The sequence below is a fragment of the Chrysemys picta genome, chromosome 2 (assembly GCF_011386835.1).
Source record: "Chrysemys picta bellii isolate R12L10 chromosome 2, ASM1138683v2, whole genome shotgun sequence".
Lineage (NCBI taxonomy): Eukaryota > Metazoa > Chordata > Testudines > Emydidae > Chrysemys > Chrysemys picta.
The window spans coordinates 212,807,626-212,821,950 of record NC_088792.1 but is presented as its reverse complement, the minus strand read 5'-3'; the positions used below and the strand labels follow the sequence as shown (position 1 = coordinate 212,821,950).

Sequence of the window (14,325 nt, the reverse complement as noted above, 5' to 3'; positions counted from 1 at the left end):
TATAAAACCGGCTTCTATAAATTCGAACGAATTTCGTAGTGTAGACATACCCTTAGTCTCTACTGTTGAAGCTGTTTCATGTTGGATAAAGAATTAAAGAGCTATGGGGCCAGGGAGAGAGCAAGTATCAGAGTGATTCTATAGCCTAGTGGTTAGTGCTCACCGAGACTTAGGATCCAGTCCCCCTGCTCCAATTAATCTTCAATTATTTATCCAAAGTGGGACAGCTGCACAATTAACATACAGTTAAGAACATAAGAACGGCCGTACTAGTTCAGACCAAAGGTCCATCTAGCCCAGTATCCTGTCTACCGACAGTGGCCAATGCCAGGTGCCCCAGAGGGAGTGAACCTAACAGGCAATGATCAAGTGATCTCTCTCCTGCCATCCATCTCCATCCTCTGACAGACAGAGGCTAGGGACACCATTCCTTACCCATCCTGGCTAATAGCCATTAATGGACTTAACCACCATGAATTTATCCAGTTCTCTTTTAGTTAATGGCCACCTGTAAAATGTTTGGTTTAAGTGACTTGTTCAGCATTGTGTAAGTATTTTGTGGCAGAGGCAGGGATAGAATCTAATTCTCCATGCTGTCATTCAGCTTCTCACACACTCATTGACATCAAAAGGAGCAGAATCCAGTCCCAAGTCTCACCTTAATCACTGTCCATACTTAAGGTGACCATCTTTTAAAAGGCAAAAGTGGGACACATGCAGGAGTCCCTCCCTTGCTCCTTCTCTTCCTCCGAAGCCCTGGCCAGGCTGGAAGCTGGAGCCAAGCAGTGGTAAGAGTCGCACAGGGAACCTGGGCCACTGTGGGGTGGTCTGGACTCTGCACCTGCCCCAAGTGGTGGGCCATGGTGCCAGAGAGCAGCCACCAGCCTGTGTCCCCACCCCCTGGGGTGCACTGCCATGGGCAGCTGTAGGGTCTGGGGCTTGACCCAGTCTCCCTGGGTGGCTCTAGTTCTGGCCTGGCCGGGGCCTTGGAGGAGATGCGGAGCAGGGGACGGGGCCTTGGTGCAAAAGGGAGCTAAGGTTCACCTCGGGCTCCTCCCCCTCCCTTCCCCCCGCCCCCCCCCCACACACACTGGGAAGAGGCTGGGGCTGCCGCTGAGCTAAGATGACCAGGTGTCCATTTTTCAACCAGAACACCCAGTCGACAAGGGACCCTGGCAGCTCCGGTCAGCACTGCTGATAGGGTTACTGAAAGTCTGGTTAGCAGTGCTAAGATGGGTGGGGGAGCCCACAGGGCTCTGTGCACTGCCCCCGCCCTGAGCATTGGCTCCGCGCTCCCACTGTCTGGAACTGCAGCCAATGGGAGCTCTGGGGGCGGTGTCTGCAGGCAAGAGCAGTGCGCAGAGCCACCTGTTGGCCGCTTCAGGGGTGCTCTGCGGTGCCAGGACAGGCACGAAGCCTGCCTTAGTCCCCCTGCTGCGCTGCTGACCGGGAGCCACCAGAGGTAACCCCGTGCCCCAGCCCTGAGCCCCCTCAAACCTCTCATCCCTGGCCCCACCCCAGAGCCTGCATCCCCCGATGGAGCCCTCACCTCCTGCACCCCAACCCCCTTCCTCAACCCACAGCCCCCTCCTGCACCCTGAACCCCTCACCCCCTCCTGCACCCCAACCCCCTGCCCCAGCCCAGCACCCCTGCCTGCACCCCCAGTTAGAGGCCTCACCCCCTCCTGTACCCCAGCCCAGTGAAAGTGAGTGAGAGTGGGGGAGAGCGAGCCACCAAAGGAGGGGGTAAAGTAGTGAGTGGGGGGCAGGGCCTTGGGGAAGGGGCAGGGGAGGGGGTGTGGCCTCAGGGGAAGGGGCAGGACAAGGGTGTTTGGTTTTGTGGGATTAGAAAGTTGGTAACTCTACCCTGAGGTTCAGGCAGGAGTGCAGAGTGGTGCTGCAGGGAATCTTGGACAAATGCTGTCTTGGAGTCATTCAAGTCCTGGTTCCGGGCTGAACTCTGCATTCGGGGACTGTCCACCCAATTTGGGATGGGCGGTCACCCTACCACACTGCTTTATTATGTTTCCATTTGTTTACACGTTTGTGAGGATCTTATATTATATGCCTGGCCTAAAATATCAGGAAACTGCATGCATGTAAGAATGTGCTGATTCTTGTCAGCAATACCAGAATTGTATGCATTTAATATTCCATAGGGCCTTTGACTTTTATCATTATGCATAGTCTTTAAAAATTTAGAGACTTTTAAAAATCTCACTGCGTATCTGTACATCCTTGCATGTTATTAATACCCTAGTAAAGTGTCCATAGGGCACAGGAGTTAATCCATATTAATGATTAACTGACTTCAGAAACAAAGGCATGTGAGAATGCAGAAATCTTTGTGGAAACTGGCTCTCATTACCCAGACATGTTGCCTGTGTTACTGTTGTACGTGTGACCTAACCCTTCTGTGGCTTGTATGGAGTTCTGTCAGAATCTAATATTACTGAAATGTAAGGGTTTTTGTGGGTGTGTGTGAGAATATTGATCTGCATGTATGTATATCTTGCAGGGTTTTTGCACAGAATATTTTTATAACCTAGATGTTTGTGACATCTCAAGCTCATTTCTCAAGGTGGGAGTCTCTAAAATTCTACACTAGAAAGTTTTATACCAGTATAGTTACAGAGGTACAACCTTCACACACACATTTCCCCCCCCCCCCCAATGTGGAGGCATTTACAACAGTGTAGAAGTATGTATATCAGTATAGTTATTTCCATATGAGAAGAGGAACAAGCTATACAGATATGTCCCCTTTATAGTGGTATAGCAGTGTCCACACTAAGGATTATACCGGTATAACTGCATTTTCAAAAAAAAAAAAAATCACCCACTAATTAACGTATGCCAGTAAAATTAAGTGTAGAGCAGGCCTGAGACTGGTCCAGAGCATACTGTAATATAGAAGGATGCAGAGTTGTGAAATATGCTTGTGGACTGTAGCTGGACATTTTATATCTAGATTTTTAGTAAGGCTTTTGACACAGTCCCACATGACGTTCTCATAAGCAAACTAAGGAAATGCAGTCCAGATGAAATTACTATAAAGTGGGTGCACAACTGGCTGAAAGACTATACTTATTGTGATACAGGAGGGCCAGGGAGCAGTGGGAAGTGGTAGAAAGGAAGTATATAAACCCTAGGTTAATTAAGGCGTGGTTCCCTGTAGACTAGGGAGGGTTGCTACAGGTTAATTGGAGCCCTGTAATCAATTAAGGCCCTGTTAGAAACCTTAGAACCCCCCCTGCTTCAGGCAGTCAGGAGGAAGGAGAGAGGACTGGAGCTTGGAGGTGTGCTGTGAGACTTGGAGGAACAGAAAACCGGAGTAAGGTAGAAACTGCCCCAGCAGGGGAGGGACATTCCCTCCCCCAGCATTTAAGGACTGAAGGTACCCCACCCAAGGGGGAAGAGGGTAAGAACCCACAGGGGTTGAGAGGGGCTGGGTCTCAGAGTGAGGAGCAAACCCAGACCCCTCCCCTGCTTCCCTCCTTTACCACCTTCCTGGGCCACTAGTGGGGCCCTCGGTGCCCCAAGAGCAGGGGTAAGGGGTGGTATTTTAGCCCCCCCACACCAAGAAAAGCACAGGACCCACCATACTATATCGACCATCTTGTCACACGTGGTGTCAGGAGTGGGATCTCTGCACCGTGAACATAATCCAGAGTGGGTCACAACCACCCTGCTTCAAGATGGAGGATCTGGTCAAAGCACTGGTGCAAGCCACTGCCACCCAGCAGGAGGCTACCCGGGTCCAGGCAGCTGCCCAACAGGAGGCCATGCGGCTACAGCAAGAGACCAATCACCTGCTGATGACCCAGGCCACCCAAGATCGGGCCATGCTGCAGGAACTAGTGAACCAAGTGAAGGTCCTTACGGAGCTGAGCTGTGGGTATGATGGGACACGGATCATACGGGCCAGCTACTGTATGCATAAAATGACCTGGGAGGATGATGTGGAGGCGTACCTCCTGGCTTTTGAGAGGACAGCTCTGAGGGAGGCCTGGCCCCAAGACCAGTGGTCAGGGATCCTTGCCCCATTTTTGTGCGGGGAGGCCCAGAAGGCCTACTATGATATGACCACAGAGGAGGCAGCAGATTACCCCTGACTGAAGGTGGAGATACTAGCCAGGGCAGGGGTAACAATGGCCTTGAGAGCCCAGAGGTTCCATGAATGGCAGTACTGTGAAGACAAGACACCGCGATCACAACTATTTAACCTAGTCCACCTAGCCCGGAAGTGGTTACGCCCGAAGGCTCTCAGCTCAGAGAAAATGATGGAGCTCCTGGTACTGGACCATTATATGAGGGACTACCCTCGGGCCTCTGAGCCTGGGTAGGCCAGAATGACCCCTCCACCTATAACAAACTAGTCACCCTTGTAGAGAGACAACTGGCAGCCCGTGAACTGTTCAAAACCCCGGGAGGTGAAACACGGCGTTTTAGGAAACCAGTCCCAACCCCGAGGCCCGGGATCATCGAGAACTCCAGGAAAGCCATAGCTGGAAGAACAGGCACCAAGGAGTGGCCTGAGGCCCCAAAGGGACCTGGGGGTCTGGGGGGAGAGGGTTGGGGAAGTGAGTCAGAGGGCCCAAGACAGAGGGCAACCTCCGGAATGAGATATCGCTGTTATGAGTGTGGGGAGTTGGGGCATATAGCAGCCCAGTGCCCCAACACGGAGGAGCCCATGCAATGTAATCTGGGGGATCCCGGGGACCAATGTGGCCTAATCAGCCTGGTGGGGGTTGCAATGGCCCAACATGAGTACACCAGGCCAGTAAAGATGAATGGCATCCAGACCATAGCTTTGGACTCTGGGAGTGCTGTCACATTGGTCTCAGGGAAATTAGTGGGACAAGACCAACTGAGCTGGGCCAAGAGCACTGGAGTTACATGTGTCCATGGCACAGTAAATTTCTACTCCACAATTCCAATCCAGATTGAGATCCAGGGAAGTACTACCAAGATGACTGCAGGGGTGCAGTCTGCTCCCCGACCCAGTCTTAATTGGCAGTGACTTTCCTGGGTTCGAGAGCCTACTCCCCTCCCACTGAGTTAGGGAAGGGAAGTAAACCCCAAGCAGAATGTGAGGTGCCCATGGATGATCCTACCACAATTTTTGCTGGGTTTTCCCCAGAGTTATTTTCACCCCCTGGGAAGTCCCGGAAATCCAGACGGGAGAGGAGAGCAGACAAAAGATTAGGAACCAGGATCTTGGCAGCAAACCAGAAAGCTGCCCTGGTTGGGAGGAAGGCTCGTGGAGACCCAGAGACGGCCCCCAGCACGAGCAGAAGTACCCCAAAAGAAGGAGGGGAACCCAAGTCAATAGAATCAGGCCAGATTGGTCCCGCACGCGAATGTTTTGGGCAGGACCAAGCCCATGACCCACTATATGCAAACGTGAGGGAGGAGGTAATAGAGGTAAATGGCATGCCAGTAGAAGGGAAAACCAAAGGCACAGGGCCATACTATATAATCAAGCAGGATCTGTTGTACCTGGTAGTGCCAATACGGGGGGAAGTAGTAGAACAGCTCTTGGTGCCACGGAAGCACACAATGGCTGTATTAGAATTAGCTCACAGTCATCTGTTTGGGGGACATTTAGGAGCAGACAAGACCCTGGATAGAGTCCTAAGAAGGTTCTCCTGGCCGGGGGTATGGGCAGAAGTCCAACACTATTGCACCTCCTGCCCAGAGTGCCAGCTGCATAGTCCCCGACCTCAGTTAAGGGCCCCGTTGGTACCCTTACCCATAATTGAAGTTCCTTTTGAAAGAATAGCAATGGATCTAGTGGGCCCACTAGAAAGAACAGCCCGGGGCCACCGAAGCATACTTGTCATCCTGGACTACGCTACACGGTACCCCGAAGCCATTCCTTTAAGGAACCCCATGTCCAAGGCAATCGCAAAAGAACTGGTGCAGGTTTTTGCTAGGGTAGGCATCCCTAAGGAGATCCTGACGGGTCAAGGGACTCCCTCCATGTCGAGAGTAATGAAAGACTTATGTATCCTGCTCTGCATCCAAGCCTTGCGGACCTCTGTTTATCATCCCCAAACAAATGGTCTGGTTGAGCGATTTAACCACACTCTCAAGAGTATGATCCGAAAGGTGGTGGCCCAAGACGGAAAAGATTGGGATACCCTCCTACCATATCTGATGTTTGCAATACCAGAAGTTCCCCAAGCCTCTACTGGTTTCTCCCCATTCGAGCTACTGTATGGACGCCATACATGTGGCATATTAAACATCACGAAGGAGGAATGGGAGGAACAACCCAACCCAGGGAAGAATGTCATTGCACACGTAGCCCAGATGAGAGAACGAATAGCCCAAGTGACCCCCATAGTACGAGAGCATTTGGAGAAAGTACAAGAGGCCCAACGAACCTACTACAATCGTCGGGCAAAAACTCGGAAATTTCTATCAGGAGAACTGGTGCTGGTACCAACAGCAGAAAGTAAGCTCTTGGCCAGTTGGCATGGACCCTATGAGATCGTGGAAGCTGTTGGGGAGGTGAATTATAAGGTAAAGCAGCCAGACCGCCGAAGGCCAGAGCAGATCTATCATGTCAACTTACTGAAACCCTGGCATGATCGGGAGACGTGCCTGGCCATCCTGCTGGCCACACCCCAGGCAGATGGCCCAATAGGGCAGATAAGGATATCCGCTGAATTAGCCCCAGAACAAGGAACAGAAGTCATCGAAATGATCCAGCGGAACCAAGATGTGTTCTCCACACAACCAGGCCGTATGACGCTGATCCAACACCACATTGTCACCTGTCCCAGAGCAAGGGTGACCATAAAACCATATCTCATACCGGAGGCAAGAAGAGAAGAAATTAGGGCAGAAGTAAGGAAGATGCTGGAACTTGGGGTGATTGAGGAATCCCACAGCCAGTGGTCCAGCCCTATTGTCTTGGTCCCCAAGTCTGATGGCACCCTGAGGTTTTGTAATGACTTTTGGAAGTTAAATGAGGTATCCCAGTTCGATGCCTACCCGATACCACGTGTTGATGAGCTGGTGGATCAGTTAGGCAAGGCCCGATACTTGACCACCTTGGATTTGACAAAAGGCTACTGGCAGATCCCCCTGGCTGAGGACGCCAAGGAAAAAAACGCTTTCTCTACACCTGACAGCCTCTTCCAATATACTGTCCTCCCTTTTGGGCTCCATGGGGCCCCCGCAACTTTCCAACGATTGATGGACAGATTACTTCGACCCCATGCCAAGTATGCTTCTGCCTATTTAGATGACGTGGTAATCCATAGTCCTGACTGGGAGACACACCTGGGGAAAGTGGAAGCGGTACTAGATACTCTTAGACAGGCTGGCCTCACCTCTAACCCATCCAAATGTGCAATAGGGCTAGCCGAGGCCAGATATCTCAGGTATGTAGTCGGAAGGGGCCTGGTGAAGCCCCAGTGGAACAAAGTGGAGGCAATACAGAAATGGCCCCACCCAATCCGCAAAAAAACAAGTCAGAGCATTCTTAGGGATAGTAGGGTACATCCCTCACTTCGCCACAAAGGCAGCGCCTCTGACGAACCTGATAAGAGCTCGGGGCCCGGAGATAGTTAAGTGGACTGAGGAAGCAGAGGAAGCTTTCACAGACCTAAGGACAGCCCTTTGCAGCCATCCAGTGCTCATAGCCCCAAATTTCACAAAGGAATTTATCCTACAAACAGACGCCTCGGAGGTGGGACTTGGGGCCGTCCTTTCACAGACGGTGGGAGATGAAGAGCACCCAATCCTTTACCTCAGCCGAAAGCTCCTGCCCAGGGAGCAACAGTACGCAGTAGTAGAAAAGGAATGCCTGGCAATTAAATGGGCCATGGAGATTCTACGGTACTATCTACTTGGGCGGCAGTTCACCCTTGTGACGGACCATGCCCCACTCCAATGGATGCACACAAATAAGGAGAGGAATGCACGAGTGACTAGATGGTTCCTGTCCCTACAATCTTTTCACTTCTGGATCCAAGATAGAGCTGGCAGCCAACACAGCAACGCGGACGGCCTATCACGACAACACTGTCTTTCGTCCCAAGTAGCCCAACCCCATGGCGTTGAGCAGGGGAGGGGGATATGTGATACAGGAGGGCCAGGGAGCAGTGGGAAGTGGTAGAAGGGAAGTATATAAACCCTAGGTTAATTAAGGCGTGGTTCCCTGAAGGTTAGGGAGGGTTGCTACAGGTTAATTGGAGCACCTGTAATCAATTAAGGCCCTGTTAGAAACCTAATAAAACCCCCTGCTTCAGGCAGTCAGGGGGAAGGAGGAAGGAGAGGGGACTGGAGCTTGGAGGTGTGCTGTGAGACTTGGAGGAACAGAAAACCGGAGTAAGGGAGACCCTGCCCCAGCAGGGGAAGGACATTCCCTCCCCCAGCATTTAAGGACTGAAGATACCCCACCCAAGGGGAAAGCGGGTAAGAATCTGCAGGGGTTGAGAGGGGCTGGGCCTCAGAGTGAGGAGCAAACCCAGATCCCTCCCCCGCTTCCCTCCTTTACCACCTTCCTGGGCCACTAGTGGGGCCCTTGGGGCACCAAGAGCAGGGGTAAGGGGTGGTATTTTAGCCCCTCCCCCACCAAGAAAAGCGCAGGACCCACCATATTATATCGACCATCGTGTCACATTATCAATGATTCTCTCAAACAGGGAGGGCATATGTAGTGGGGTCAGTCCTGGGTCTGGTACTACTCAATAATTTCATTAATGACTTGGATAATGGAGTGGAGAGGGCTTATAAAATCTGCAGCTAATAACAAGCTAGGAAGGGTTGCAAGCACTCTGGAGGACAGGATTGGAGTTCAATTTTCCAATTTATCAAAGTCATTTTGATCTGAAATCAACAAGATGACACTCAATAATGACAAGTGCCAAGTACTTCATTTAGGAAGGAAAAATCGTAGCCTACCTACAACATGGGGAAAACTGGCTAGGTTGTAGTACTGCTGAAAAGATTCTGTGGGTTATAGTTAAGGCCCTACCAAATTCACAGTCCATTTTAGTCAATTTTGCAGTCGTCTTTTTTTTTTTTTTTTTAAATGGTCAAATTCATGGTTACATCTGAAATGTCACAGTGTTGTAACTGTGGGGGTCCTGACCCAAAAATGGATCATGGGGGAGGGTGTCGCAAGGCTATTGTAGGAGAGTCATGAGATTGACACCCTTACTTCTGCACTGCTGCTGAGGCAGGGACGCTGCCTTCAGAGCTGGGCAGACAGAGTGCAGAAATGAGTGTCACAGGGCATGGGGGATGGGTTACCATACATCTGGGTTTTTCTGGGAGCCTCTGCACCCCAGTCACGGGCTGCCAGCTGGGGAAGGTTCCTGGAGGTGGGTCTGACCAGGCTCCAGAAGTGGCCCCTGCAGGGGAAGAGGAAGTCCTGTCCCTCCCCAGCCTGAGCCAGGACTAGCAGCTGGAGCCTACCCCACGGTAGGAGCCCCTGGCTAGGGTGCTCCCAGCCCTGCCCCTCCCCTACAATAACCACATTTCACAGGAGAGATCAGCTTTCGTGGTCTGTGAAGTGTTTTTCAGGGCCATGAATTTGGTAGGGCCATAGTTTATAGTGGATCACAAATTGAATGAGTCAACAATGTGATGCAGTTGTGAAAAAGGATAATGCCATTCTGGGGTATATTAACAGGAGTGTTGTATGTAAGACGAGGGAAGAAATTATTCCTCTACTTGGCACTGGTGAAGCCTCTGCTGTAGTACTGTGGCCCATTCTGGAACACCATGCTTAATGAAAGATGTGGACAAACTGTAGAGAGTCCAGATGGGAGAGGGGAAAAATTTAAAGGTTTAGAAATCCTGACCTATGAGGAAAAGTTTAATAATAAAAAAAAACTGGGCACGGTTAGTCTTGAGAAAAGAAGACTTGGCTGATAACAAACCTTCAAAAATGTTAAGGACTGTTATAAAGAGAATGGTGGCCAATTGTTCTCCATGTCCACTGATGGTAGGACAAGAAGTAATGGGCTTAATCTGCAGCAAGGGAGATTTAGGTTAGATATCCAGAAAAACTTTATAAGGATAGTCAAGCTCTGGAATAGGCTCCAAGGTAGGTTGTAGAATTCCCATAACTGGAGGTTAAGAACAGGCTAGACAGACACCTGTCAGGGATGGTCTAGGTTTACTTGGTCCTGCCTCAGCGCAGGGGGCTGGACTAGATGACATCTCAAGGTGCCTTCCAGCTCTAAATTTCTGTGATTCTATAGCACATTCCATCCAAAGAGCTCAAAATGCTCTGCCAGCTTTAATGAATTAAGCATCAGAGTACCCCTGAGAGACAGATGTTAAATTTCTGAGAGTCTAATTATTCTATTTAGTAGTAAATATTTATATATGATAGTGCCCCAAGGTCTAGGGCTCCATTGTGCTGGGCACAAAAAAGACAATCACTGGCCTAAAGGGCTTGCAATCTAAAGATCCAAACAGATGCAAGATAGTGGATTGTGGATCCAACATACAAGCAAAAGGTTATGGTGAAGAATTGGCACAGCTTTGTTCATTACAGGTATTGTAGGTTGCTTTTGTGGGGATTAGTAATAGGTTGGACGGAAATAGGAAAAGGAACAAAGAGGAAACTTATCACCTGTCTAGTCAGGATCAGTAGGCTGGGTTTTATGGGCATCATGGCAGAGGTGGAGAAGGTGGGGAATGGCAGAGGGCAAGAGGGATGAGGCGATGGAGATACTGTGAGGAGGAGGCAAAGGAGAGCTGTGGAGGGAGCAAAGGGGGAGCTATTGGAGAGCATGGGTAGGCGAGAAGAAATCACAGGGGAACATTCCGAAAATTAATTTGTCTAGGCTGCCTGAAGTTCCTGATAGAAACCAGATAAAGTTGAAAATCTAAGTGTGTGAATACTGTTTATGCTCAGTCCTAAGGGCTGTGCCTGGAGCCCACTCCCTGTCTTCAAGCAAGGGCAGACAGAGTGGCAGCTTAACAGACTTTCAGAAGCCCTGGCAGATGATCAGAAGCAGGGGCATGAGAGACCAATGTTTCTATGAAAGAAAAGGTGCTAACCTGCCTTGGTGTGTCTCTTTTTTGTTTTTTTTGTTTTGTTTTGTTTTTTGGTGTTTTGACAGTTCTGGTAATGACTGCTTGAATGTTGTTGTTTGTATGTGTGCTTGTTTGATGAGAAATGTGCAAGGGCATTTGGGGACTTGTGGCTTTGGTGCAAGGCAATTGGCAATTAACAGAACATAACTTGCTAGAGGCACAGAATTCCTTTTTTATTTAAAAAAAAAAGTTTGTTTTGAAGCAACTTGATTTTTCTAAACTGCAGGAAATTGAAGTCAGTGTTTCAAAATGTTCCTGGGAATGGATTTCTTCTGTGCCCCCTTCCTGCTCATGTACTCTTTTTCGCTCCCTACTTCTGTTGGTCTATTATGGGCCTGCCTGGATTACATACACTTCCCATAGCGTGTGTTGCTTCTGATGTCTGACTGGTGATGGCAATACAAGTGCTGATGCCAGGTCTAGAAGCAGTACTTAAAAACCTGCTATTCTCATTCCGTCAAGCTCTCAGCTAACCCAGTTTGCTGCAGGAAGAAGAAATGCAATCAGTTGGCTTTTTGTCCACATAGCAGTGTTAAAACATAGGAACTCACCCTATGCTTTTCAGAGCATCTTGCTGTTTGACTAGTCTATCATAAATATGAGGAATGTCTATGGTGAAGAATTTTAGCCTTGGGTGGGAACAGAGTGGTGGTCAGTGTTGCCAGCTCTGATGATTTTTATCGAGTCTTATGATTTTTGGGTATACTTCTTAAAGCCCCAGCCTCTAGAATCAAGAGCTTCTCAGATTTACTTAAAGGAAGGTGAGGTTTTTTTAGCCCTCATGGGTGCAGGGAAAAACTTGAAAACGTGAAGTGGATGCAACCTAGTAAAACAAAAACTCAAAATGTATTTTTTTTTAAGTCATGATTTTTAAGCCAATCTCATGATTTCTTTGGGTCTGACTCATATTTGAATGCTTGAGGTTGGCAATACTTAGAACAATTCTAAGGGTCAGGTCCCCCAGCAGCAGCAGCACCCTCACCACCCTCTGCAGTTCTGCAGTGGCTTTATGCCATTTTCCATGGTGGGGAGGCTGAAATGTGGCTTGGAAAGGACTTGGCAGGTGGGTCTGTACACATGTATTCAGATGTTGTAGCCCACAGAAAAAGGGGAGACAATGGGCTGCATCATCTCTTTCCCATACACACCAGCAGTGTCTATTCAACTAGCTCTCTGAGCCCCAAGTTGCCATTGGGGCACTGGAGTAGACAGCTGTTGTGACATTCAAGCAGGGACGTGAGGAGGTGCAACAGGGCTATAGATCTATGCTGGGTAATGGGATGGGGGAATATCTCCTTTTCACAACTTTCAAATTGGTTTTGGACAACAGTGTTCTTCCACCAAGTTTTGGCTGGTTGTGGGGGTGTGGGAACGGACGACACAGGAGGAGAAAAGAGCAAAGTCTGATTGTGGACAGCTCAGTGGATTCTCTCCCTCACCCCTCCCTGTCTTTTCCTTCCATGACAACCCATGCCTAATGTATGTTTAGCAGCTATGCTCACAAGGCAGGAGCAAACTGCAGTTGCAGCCTCCTTCCAAAAGATTCCATTATTGCAGAGGGAGGAGAGTGCTAGGTGTTTGTGGGGAGAAAGAGAATGAGGTGAGTCTGGGGAAGGCTGGGGCGAGACTGGTAGGAGGATCTCAGAAGGAATTTGTGGGAAGTAGAGGAGCCTGGAAGGCCTTCATGTAGAAGTCTGAAAGGGGAAAGAGAAGAGCCTGGGCATTTAGTGGGAAGATGAGAACTTAGCATGTTATCTGAAGACTGCTGCCATGCAAAACAGGAGCCAGTTAAAGATGGCACCATAAGAAAGGCAGGAGAAGGCCACAATAAATGCTTAGGAGTTTTTGTTTGTTTTGTTTGTTTTTTTTCAATTCAGACAGACCGATAGAAACTGGTGGTGCTGAAACTTTTTTAGGGTGGCAGTGAAGGAAGGCAGGGTGGACTTATGGTGCTTTTGGAGGGATCTTCCTATTGTCCTCCTTCCCCTTTTGGGGCAAAATTACTCTACTGGATAAGGCTGCCAAGGCATGATAAGGCATGAGTCATGTAAGATGTGTGCTGCTTGGGAACCTTGTCTAAGGTCCAAATCTTGGTTCCACAAGCAAAGCCAAAACAAAATAGTCTTGCTAGCAGAAACTCAACCGATGTTGAAGAGGGGTGTGGGAAAGGAGGAATCACTACAAGCCAGCAAGTTGGGCACTGTGTAGTTTTTGCCAGCAAATCTCCTTTACCTAGGCTTTGCTTGTGGAACCAGGATTTGGACCTAAGACAATGTTGCTAAGTGGTATGCATCTCAGGTGAGACATGTGCATCTGGCAGGCCTGTTGTGTCTCCCTGCAGCAGGAACGTCATACATCCAGCAGGGCTGTAAGAATTCTCCCATGGTGTTCCCTCTTGTCCATTAGAGGTAGCTGTGATGGAGAAACTGCAAGAAGCCAAGCTGCCTCTTCCTCCATTTTGTGCTCCCCTGGTGGATCTGTAGGTTAGAGAGCAGTTGGAAGGTGAAATAAGCACAGACTTGGGGACGGAATGGATAGCAGGGGTTGAAAGGTGGGCAGGAGGTGAAAGGGGATAGGGATATAAGAAGGAAGACAAATGGGAAGCAGGGACAGAATGGAAAAAGCTGCTCCAGAATCTCCTAACACTTATTTTCAGTCTGTCAGTCTCCAAGCCCCACTCCAATCCCTTGCCTCCTCAACAACCCCCACCCCCTCCAGCTGCCACAGGCTCCCTCCATCTACCTGCCTCTTACTATCCCTGGCTCTCCCGGTCGCTCCTGGCTAACCCAACCCTCACACTGACTTTCTGAGGCCTGAGGAATGGAGGTCCTGTGTCCTTTCCAACCCTTCTCCATTGTGGTTATGGTTAGAATGGAGGAGAGAAAAGCTATGGGGAAAATAGTGACTTGTTTTTATCTAGAGTGAGAAATGGCAAGCGTGGAGCTGCACACGCTTAACTATATTGCACAGCTACACTGAAAGCCTTTGGACACCATAGTCTGCAACAGTGGAATTTTCCACAGGTCAAGAGCCAGCATTTTCCAGTATTATTCAGTTTACTCTAAAAATTATCCAACCATATATTTGTATTTGCCCCTTTTGGAAAACCTCTAGTAAACAAATCTCTCATCTGTGGAATGGTAAATTCTTGTATGAAAGTGATACCGATATTGTTAGAGCAGCAGCCGTACCAGTATTATTGAGGCTTAATGCCACTGATCTAAAAAAAGTAGTTGTTGCGCTATAACTATG

The 14,325-nt window shown here is 49.2% G+C and overlaps 1 protein-coding gene and 1 long non-coding RNA gene across 4 annotated transcripts in view; one reads left to right on the top strand and one right to left on the bottom strand.

The window, feature by feature from the left end:
• Window positions 1-14,325, top strand: part of KCTD1 (potassium channel tetramerization domain containing 1) — a 137,657-nt gene that overhangs the window by 23,002 nt on the left and 100,330 nt on the right. Inside the window, exon 1 of one of the 3 annotated variants that reach the window (XM_065585412.1) lies at window positions 8,409-8,433. The exons of the other annotated variants lie outside the window; for them this stretch is intronic. The gene's annotated coding sequence lies outside the window, so the exon portion shown is untranslated. Of the gene's footprint in view, window positions 1-8,408; window positions 8,434-14,325 lie in introns of those variants that run through there. 3 annotated transcript variants of the gene reach the window in all.
• LOC135981702 (uncharacterized) overlaps window positions 1-14,325 on the bottom strand; it is a 43,506-nt gene that overhangs the window by 17,628 nt on the left and 11,553 nt on the right. The window lies entirely within an intron of this gene.